The sequence below is a fragment of the Spinacia oleracea genome, chromosome 5 (genome assembly GCF_020520425.1).
Source record: "Spinacia oleracea cultivar Varoflay chromosome 5, BTI_SOV_V1, whole genome shotgun sequence".
Taxonomy (NCBI): domain Eukaryota; kingdom Viridiplantae; phylum Streptophyta; class Magnoliopsida; order Caryophyllales; family Amaranthaceae; genus Spinacia; species Spinacia oleracea.
This window is the reverse complement of record NC_079491.1, coordinates 108,194,229-108,205,326: the sequence shown is the minus strand read 5'-3', so window position 1 is coordinate 108,205,326 and position 11,098 is coordinate 108,194,229.

Below are 11,098 nucleotides of genomic sequence, written 5' to 3'. Positions count from 1 at the left end.
GTATTTAATGCCATTAAATACTTGATCCGTTTACGTACTATTTGGGTGACCCTACGGGTTCAGTCAAGAGTAAGCTGTGGATTAATATCATTAATTCCACTTGAACTGAAGCGGCCTCTAGCTAGGCATTCAGCTCACTTGATCTCACTGAATTATTAACTTGTTAATTAATACTGAACCGCATTTATTAGACTTAACATTGAATGCATACTTGGACCAAGGGCATTATTTCCTTCAGTCTCCCACTTGTCCTTAGGGACAAGTGTGCATTTCCTAATTCCTTTGTCGCTCGATGCTTGCTCTTGAACATAAGGTAAGAGTTGTCATCCTTATTATGTCCAGAGGTGTTCCTCGGTTTCAGAGTTCAACTGATCAAATAAACAGATAATCATAGCCTATGATTCATCCGAGCACGGCCATGCATTTCACAGTTTCTAGCTCTCCGAGTGGCCTTGTACAACTTTTAAGCATCTCATCCCGATTTATGGGAGGACAATCCCAATCTTGCGATCTTGAGATTAGACTTCGTTTGATAGGTGATTACCTGAGCGTTGCCTTTATAGCCTCCTTTTACGGTGCGATGGTTGGTCAACGTCAAAGCAACCAGTTCTCAAACAAGTAATCTCAAATCACTCAGGTATTGAGGATTTAGTGTCTAATAATTTTAATGAAATTTACTTATGACAGATTCTCATCTCTTACAGTAAAGTTTCATAGGTCTTGTCCGATACTAGTCTTCCCAAAGTAAGTATCTATGCAAATGATTATGACATTGCCATGTCCACATAGTTCAAGAAACAGAACTACTAGTCATCTTGCATTCTAGTCGTCTAACGTTTTCTATGTGTCCAATTTTATAGAAAACTCCGACCAGGGACCATTTTCAACTTTTGACATTCAAGTTCACTTGATAGACATTTCTTAGTCACAGGACTGGTCCTGACAGTCTATCTTGAATATTTCGTCAAATTGAAGGGACTCATCATTTAATACTAAACCAAGATTAAATGGAATATGAAAATACATTTCATATATGATAAATGTTCAACCCCAATGTTTTACAACCATGGGCCTCAAACCCATCTTTAAAACAGTTCATGGAATTTCAAAGCTATGCTTGATTTCCAGTGCTACAACGTGAGTGTTGCTTCTCACTTGTTGCATAGGTTTAGTTATCATGCTTTGCCAATCTTAATATCCTTTTTATCGAATGTTCTTCGAGATATGATGATAAGATCTTTTGAGTATGTTTATTTTGTGATCTAGTCTTTCTTGCTACATTAGTGGTACTACGCATTTTGCAATGAAGAACCATTAAGTCAACAGACATGTGATCTTCCCAAGTTCAATGAAGAACTCATTAATATAAACAACTCTGTTTTATTGCTTCTTAGGAAATAAGTAATTTTACTTCAACTGTTTAGGTTGCTAGTGATGCTTTGTTTGGATTTACTTATCCAAGCAGTTCACAGATATGTGGAAGACTTTCCAGCTGTATCTTTGGAACATAGAAATTAATATTTTAATTTCCCAAGCAACAACTCATGGTCTCCAACCCATGTTGCCATTTCAAAACACGATGCTTTATAGCTCGTCCTTATCAATGGTTAACTCCAAGGGAATCTTGCTTGATCCTTTGCCAGTGTTTATGCGTGTAGCATCAATATTTAGCATATCTTTATTTCCTTGAATCAAGAACTATTCCTATGTACCTTTTCAAGTACCATGAGTATTCTTGATCTCAATCTAGTTGATCTTCACTTAGATCAATAGAGATTGGTATATGTTCGTAATGCCTAAAGTCATACGATACGTTTTTGGCGATCCTCATATTATATCATACATGATAAATTCTTTTGCAGAATAATTCCCAATTGAATTCTATTCATGTAACTTTAGCTCATTCAATTTCAGTAGATACTGAATCCAGCTAAATTCTTTGACATATAATATAGGTTAAGAATCTCACTTAGATCCTTTGATGTTTAACTTAGTAAATGCTTATACATAGTTCAAACATTCTTTACTTAGATTTATTCATATGGGTCGAATATCTCCAATGGAGTATTTCGTGTTTGATTTAGTAAATGCCATTACTTAATCCAAAACAATATTATAAGAACTTTGTAAATAGATCTTAAAACCCAATATGTACTAAGTTTCGCCATGGTCCATCATTGATGAATAATTTCAAATCTAAGTCATTAGCATTTGAATGTTATTTCACAATAGAGAGATATGTGTGTGATACACATAGGACCAATTAAGTTTTACGTACTCCCACTAAACTTCTTATATATCTATAAGAATCATGTATATTTTATGAAACTAAAATGCTTATTAGCTTCACTAAAATACAGTTCCAATTCCCAATTGCTTGCTTAAATCTGTACTTAGATTTCATAAGTTAGCATTCCTTTTCAAGCATTTATTTGGATCTACAAATCCTATGACATGCCATGTACATAGTTTTCTTCCAACATTTGATTGAGGAATACGTTTTGTCATCCAATTGTCATATGTACCAATATGCAATCATTGCTTGAGTTATAGACTTGAGCATTACGATTATGCATGAGGTTTCAACACAATCCATGCCATGAATTTGCTTGTAACCTTTAGCAACTAATCTAGCTTTGTGTGTGAACACAATTCCTTGTTTGATGGTTTTTATCCTTAAAACAAATTTGCAACCAATAGGTGTGAAACTATTCTTGCAAATCAACAAAATTTCAATTTTGTCATCAAAACATTGACTATGTTTTATGGCCTCTAACCATTAAAACATTTGAGTCTATATATGGCCTCTAACCATTTTAGGGAATTTGGGTTTCGTCATAGCTTTCTGACAGGTCACAAACTCATTAATCTATATGATAATAGTTTGACTGCAAGTTGTAGGTTTCTTCACTATCTTATAGAAGAATCTCATAGTTTTAGTGACTTGAACTCTATGCCTACTTGGGTATAGAACATCAAACAATAGAATATTTTAACAGGCACTTTGAGAGTCCTTTGAATATTCTATTCTCTTTGAAGCACTTGTAAAGTCTTCTAAGAGATGTCTATTCTTTAAAGCCACTTCTAAAGTCCTTAAAGAATAAGTTCGGTTTTTCTGAAGCACTTCGAAAAGCCTCCGGAATGTCCGTTTATGTTTGTTGTTCGCCTCGAAGACTTTCGAGGTCTATTTTCTCCCACTTGTCATTTTGGAAACGAATCTCCAAAAGGACATTATTTCGAGCAAACAAACATTATGTTCTCAAAAATTCGTGGTAGAAACAATACCCTTGTGTCTCATTTGAATAGATCACAATGAAACATATATCTATACTTGGGCCTTAGTTTGTCGAATGACAACACTAAGCTCCCACTGAGTTTAGGAACTCTTTAGATATATTATGAAAAGATATTTTGAAATTACTTTTCAATAGCTTTGACGAATTTGGTTTAGTTTGGTGGTAGTTGAGCATTTTGTTTTTAGAAATTATAGGAAAATTCTTTATGATTCATCATTGATCGAATCAAGTACTAATTGACTTCGATCATTCCAACTTAGATATGCAATATCTTATGGTGCTAGATCGTGAATTTGCAACACACAATCATTGATGATCATTCTAGACTCAAGTAATCATCAACATGATCTGACCTAGATCTTTATGATTCCTTGCCAAGTGGATTTTATACTTCTGAATCTTTGAACTAGCCAAACAGATTCAAACTTATATCACATTGAGTAAATAAACCAATATGCACTCAAAACCATGTGAAATAATAAAGTCATAAAATCTTTCTTTAGCTTTGAACTCTATTGTCTAGGCGTTCTAACAATAGTTCATATCTTTTGTTACTTTCAACAAGTAAGACTAGTTGTCTTAAATTGATTTAGAAATCAATCAACTTTCAAAATTCCATCAAAACAGAGATTTTGAATGTTAACTTGTTGATATGGTCTAAGCAACAATGCCAAAGATTAGTGGAACTCAAATCAAGAGATTGATTTGAACCTAGTAAAGTTTTTATTGTTAAAGAGTTGTTTGTTTTAATCAAGCATATTGACTCAACCCGTAAATGACCATTTCATTCAAATAAACAAACAAACAAACATGCATTGTTTTTGTTTTTCTTGAATGTGAGTCTTTCTGTGTTTGAAGCAGAAATTTAGGTATGCTGATTATGGAACAAAATAGCCATTAAGTTCCATCCTTTGAAAGGTCTTAAAACAAACTAGATGACCCTACAGCTAATGTAGCATTGCCATGCTTCATTTCCCACTTGTAGGCCATTAGTGTAGCCTAGCTTCCATTATTTGAGTTATTACCGAAGTAAGAACCTCAAGCGGTATATGATACCAAGGAAGTTTGATTCCTAGGTCACTTCTCTTTAAACATAAACTTATAGGTAGAAACGGAATTGTAAATTCCTTTCAATTGTTCCTTGTTTTCCTATTTCTTGTACCCTTTTGTTATAGTCTTAAGAATTGAATTCTTTAGTGTTGACTTTTATACTTTGTCAGACATGTCCAATGTCGCTCCAACAAGGTTCTTACCATTTTATGTTGAAAATTAAGTTTCAACTAGATGATCTTACTAGAAGCTTCTAAAGTTCTCTAAGCATCGATCTACTCGAATGTCTAGGGACTAGACTCATTCGAGAATTAAATGGAAAAAATATTTTAGGTTGTTAACCATTGGTAAAGCTGAGCGTTTAAACTCAATGCTTTATGATCTCAAAACTACATTGTATTTTGAATTCACAAGCACCAATTGGTTTGCCATTCGATTTTGATATTCGAAAACAACCATAAAAGTCGCTAAAAGAAACGTACATTTTAAATTGCTCATTTTCTCTCATTTCCGTGAATCGTTCTTGGATTCACTACCAATCGAGGAAATTTACTGTTACCTTTCTAAAAGGATTTACTGCAGTGCAAGATATTTAATTATAAACAATAATTAAAACATACATTGAAGCATGCAAAGTCTAAACATTTATCATGAGTAATAACTTGAAAATTAAAGCAATCATGCAATTTCAACAAGTTATTAGCATTTTATTCGAATTTATTGTTCCGGCAGGTGTGAATAAAATGATTCCAAGATCCTAAAATCATTGAAGAATTAAGCACAGTTTGTCGACTTAATCCTAAAACATCTTAGGTAAGCAAAAGTCTAGAAACTATTCTTGGTTGATAGGTACGTCTAAGAACTTATTAGGTAAACCTATCGATTTTGCCACGACATAAAAGGACTCCTTACTTATATCGTTGAGTTTCACCAAAACTAACATGTACTCACAATTATTTGTGTACCTTGCCCCTTTAGGACCAATAAGTAACACCTCGCTGAGCGAAAACTATTACTAGATTGATGTAAAGGATATCCAAGCAAGTGTATATTTTGGTATGGCACCTTTTAACTCAATTTTTAAGTTTGGAACTTAAGGCTCTTACTATGTTGGTTAGATTTTAAGTGAACTAAAATCCTTAATCATGCAACATAATCAAGCTTTTGATCTCATGCATTTTAAGACATATTTAAAGGCAATAAATAACTTAAAACATGCATAAGATAAATGTGATCTAGTATGGCCCGACTTCATCTTGAAGCTTTAACTTCAAAGTCCGTCTTGAAAATCTCCGTGGGAGGCACCATTTTCTTCAAATAGAATAAGCTATAATTAAAACTAATTACAACTATTTGATGGTACGCAGACCATATTTGAATTGAAAAACTACTTTGGTACTTTAGACCAATTACATTCAAATTAATGGTACGCAGACCATATTTTCTATCCTATTTGGGCCATACTAGTCACTTCATAACCTGCAAAACAGTACATATACAATATATACCATTCACCCATTCATTATCATGAATGGCCCACATCTGGTTAGTAAAACACATTATGCATCACGTAAACATTTGCAACAATTAATCAAGGGCACCAATAATCTACCAATTATTCAGTCCTTATTAATTCTAATCAAGTTGTTTTAACCTTAAGGATTTGTAGACCTAATCAAGAGTTTATGACTAAAAAGGGCTCCCACTTAAACCAATAAATTCATATGCTTTACTAATTTTAAACATAAAAATGTATTTCTTGTCTAACCGGAAACATACAAATTTAATTAAAATTTAAAGCTCATATAAATTTATAATTGAATCCATAAAGTTTAATTTAATTTCAGTCGTATTTAAATTAATTCATGATTTTAATTTTAGTAAAATAATTAGAATAAATAAAATTTATTATAATTACAATATTCAAAATTAAAATCCAAGAAAATAATTTAAATTATTAATTTTAAAATTAATTAAAATTACGTAAACTGAAAATTTCAAATTAAAATTTCAAAACGATCTAATCGCAACGCAACAACCTCACGCATCGCACGCCCATGGGCCACACGCACACAGCCATCGCTGGCCATGTGCGCGCAGCCCATGCGCTGCTTTGCATCGCTGCTGCTCACCATCGCAAGGCTTCACGCATGGTGCTCGTTGCGCGCGCCAGCGCTCGACGCACGAGCATGCTGCCGCAGCCCATCGCTGGGCTCAGCGCTCGTCGTACGTCGCAACACGCACCCGCACGCCATCGCTGGGCGCAGCGCTCGTCGCACGCACAACAAGCACTCGCACGCCCATCGCTGGGCGCAGCGCTCGTCGTACGCACAACAGTGCTCGCTGCGCGCGAGCGATTGATGCTTGGCGCAGCACTCGTGGCACGCGAGTTTACGCTCGCTGCGCGCGAGGCTCTGCACGCGTGCGCGAGGCAGTGCGCGCTCTGGCGCAGCTCGCTTGCTGCCCACACGCGACTGCTCGTGCCTTGCCCTCGCCCTCGCCCATTCGCCCATCGCACACAGCCCACGACACAAGGCAGGGCTGCTGCCTTGTGCTCGTGCACCATGGCCTTGCTCATTGCTTTCGTGCCGCATGGGCGACGAGCTCCCTTGCTCGTCGTCACATGCCCGCACTATACAACACCCCTTAAGCGTAACACGTAGCGTCCATTGCTTTGTGCGTGCAAGTTATATGAGCGAATCGCATAAAAAATTTAAAATTTATATTCAAAATTAATGACAAATTAATAAATAATATTAATTTCATAATTTTAGGGCGAAAAATCAAAAATTTATTATTCAATTGATTTCCGATAAACATGGATTCAAGTCTAGGTCATAAAAATTTAAAATTTAACATAAATTTACAATTTTTATGGTGGTTTTTAATCATAGGTATCTAATTAAATTATAAGTAATTATGAAAATCAAATTAATTCTAAATTATTCTAATTTTCAACAAATTAATCATAATTACAAATTAGATTGCATAATTAACAAGGCTAGGCATTCAAACTTGTTAAACATATACAGTAGGTCAATCAAAAATTCTAGATTTATCAACAAGAATCGCAAATATTTAATTTAACATCTTAAATTTACGAAATTTTGCATTCGAAAAACTAAAACCTCCGAAAAGTCATAGTTAGGCTTCGAATTTGAGAATTCTAGGTTCGGCCGAAAACTAGTATTTTTGTCAAAATTTTAGAATGCCTTTTACATGCGGAATTGACACAAAAATCACTCAATTTGGATGAGTAACGAAGAAACTGCCGAAAAACTGCGTACGTATAATTAAATAAACGCAATTTGCAATTAATTAACAATTACGAAAATTAATAACCCCTTTTAATTCTTGCAAATTTGTAATATTTAACCATGTTCATGCAATTTAGATTATGAAAATAATAAGAGGCTCTGATACCACTGTTAGGTTATGATACATATGACAATTCATAAATCATGCGGAAAAACCATAAAGCCAGGAAAACATATTATTTACACATAATCATTTAGCATAGTTTAGATGCATACTCTTTGTTGCGTGCCCTCCCTAGCTGCGCCCGAACCGAACAAGAACAAGTCTTTAGGACTCCAAGTGTCGTCCCTCCGTAGATAGTCCACAGCACGTCCGGATCCGCCTTAAGATTGACCAACTAGATACGATCCATATTTCCGTTTCCGGCAATATCCATATTTATCAACAAGAATCGCAAATATTTAATTTAACATCTTAAATTTACGAAATTTTGCATTCGAAAAACTAAAACCTTCGAAAAGTCATAGTTAGGCTTCGAATTTGAGAATTCTGGGTTCGGCCGAAAAATATTGTTTTTTTCAAAATTTTAGAATGCCTTTTACATGCGGATTTGACACAAAAATCACTCGATTTGGATGAGTAACGAAGAAACTGCCGAAAAACTGCGTACGTATAATTAAATAAACGCAATTTGCAATTAATTAACAATTACGAAAATTAATCACCCCTTTTAATTCTTGCAAATTTGTAATATTTAATCATGTTTATGCAATTTAGATTATGAAAATAATAAGAGGCTCGTGATACCACTGTTAGGTTATGATACATATGACAATTCATAAATCATGCGGAAACAACCATTAAACCAGGAATACATATTATTTACACATAATCATTTAGCATAGTTTAGATGCATACTCTTTGTTGCGTGCCTTCCCTAGCTGCGCCCGAACCGATCAAGAACAAGTCTTTAGGACTCCAAGTGTCGTCCCTCCGTAGATAGTCCACAGCACGTCCGGATCCTCCTTAAGTTTGACCAACTAGAATCGCCCTTAAGGTACTAATAATTTCGGCTATTTTAGGCAAGGTATGTGACTGAATTTTTCTCCCAAAAACTCACTTTGAATACTTGAAAACTCGTTATAAATTGTGAACCCAGGCCACATATTTATAGGGGTATGGAAAGAGAATTGGAATCCTACTAGGATACGAATTAATTAAATTAGAATCCTAGTGGAACTCTTATTTAATTAATTTATCTTTTAGGATTAGGAATTTAATCATTAAACGAATTCTATACGTTTTAGGATTCGAGTAACACACTTCGAGTAATACGCTAGCACCGCACGCAGGCCTTGCGGCCCACGCACAGCGGCAGCCCCGCGCGCGCGCCCAAGCTTCGGCTGGGCCTGGCTTTTGCGTTGGGCCTGGTCACATGCTTGGCGTGTGGTTGTTGCGCTTGGCTTGCTGGGCGATGGCCCCGGCTTTGTGCTGGGCCTTCGTCTAGCAGGCCTCGTCCGATGCTAATTCGTACGATGCGCTTCCGATTAAATTCTCGATTCCGGAATTCATTTCCGATACGAACAATATTTAATATTTCCGATTCCGGAATTAATTTCTGTTTCGAACAAATATTTAATATTTCCGTTTCCGGAATTATTTTCCGATTCCGATAATATTTCCGATTCTGACAATATTTCCGTTTCCGGTAATATTTCCGATTCCGGCAATATTTCCATTTCCGATAATATTTTCCGATACGTACCATGTTTCCGTTTCCGGCAACATCTACGTCTTGGATAATATTTATATTTCCGATACGATCCATATTTCCGTTTCCGGCAATATCATCGTTTCCGGAGTATTCTTTTCTTGCCTGTGACGATCTTAGCTCCCACTGAAACCAAGATCCGTCGATTTCGAATATCCATAGATGGAGTATTTAATGCCATTAAATACTTGATCCGCTTACGTACTATTTGTGTGACCCTACGAGTTCAGTCAAGAGTAAGCTGTGGATTAATATCATTAATTCCACTTGAACTGAAGCGGCCTCTAGCTAGGCATTCAGCTCACTTGATCTCACTGAATTATTAACTTGTTAATTAATACTGAACCGTATTTATTAGACTTAACATTGAATGCATACTTGGACCAAGGGCATTATTTCCTTCAGGACCAAGGGCATTATTTCCTTCAGTTGCCACATAACAATTAGTATAATTTAGGATGCATACATTTGTAGCGTGCCCTCCCTAGTTTCTCCCGAACCGAACAAGAACAAGTTTAGGACTCCAATTGTCGTCCCTCCGTAGATAGTCCATAACACGTTCGGATCCGCCTTAGATTTAATTAACTAGAATTCAACCTAAGGTTTTAAGTTATTCGAATATAATTTGTGGCAAATTATTAACTTTAGTTTTAACCTTAAAACTATATGAATACTTGAATTGATTGATTATAAATTGTGAATGCCATCACCTATTTATAGGGTAGGATTATCAAAACTAGAAACCTACTAGGATTTAATTAATCTAATCTTATTAAAATTAGATATTAATTAAAACTATTAAGTTAATGTTTAATTCAACAACTAACTCTAGTAGTTTTAGGAAATTAATATTTAATCTAATCCTAATCGCTTAAGGAATCGATGCATGCACGAACTCAACGCACAGCCCACGAGGGGCGATGGGCGCGCGCGCGCGTGGAGTGCTCGGCCCAGCAGCGCTGCAGCCCACGAGTGGGCGTGCCAGCCTGCTGGCCTCGCTGGGCCTGGCCTTGCGCTTTGCTTGGCTGGGCCTTGCGATGCTTGCGGGCTTCCTTGCTGCGCGCGGGCTTGGCTAGGCGCAGGCCTGGCTTCGTGCTGGGCCTTGCATCTAGCAAGCACGTCCGATGTTCATTTCGTACGACGCGCTTCCGATTAATTTTCCGATTCCGGAATTCGTTTCCGATTCGAACAATATTTAAATTTCCGATTCCGGAATTAATTTCCGTTTCGAACAAATATTTAATATTTCCGCTTCCGGAATTATTTTCCGATTCCGATAATATTTCTGATTACGACAATATTTCCGTTTCCGACAATATTTCCAATTCCGATAATATTTTCCGATACGTACCATGTTTCCGTTTCCGGCCAGATCTACGACTTGGATAATATTTATATTTCCGATACGATCCATATTTCTGTTTCCGGCAATATCATTGTTTTCGGAGTATTCACAATTTGCCTTTTGACAATTTCAGCTCCCACTGGAACCAAGATCCGTCGATTCCGAATATCCATAAATGGAGTATTTAATTCACTTAAATACTTGATCCGTTTACGTACTATTTGTGTGACCCTACGGGTTCAGTCAAGATCGAGTAAGTTGTGGATTAATATTATTAATTCCACTTGAACTGAAGTGGTCTCTAGCTAGGCATACATTTTACGTGATCTCACTGAATTATTAACTTGTATAATAAATTAATACTGAACCGCATTTATT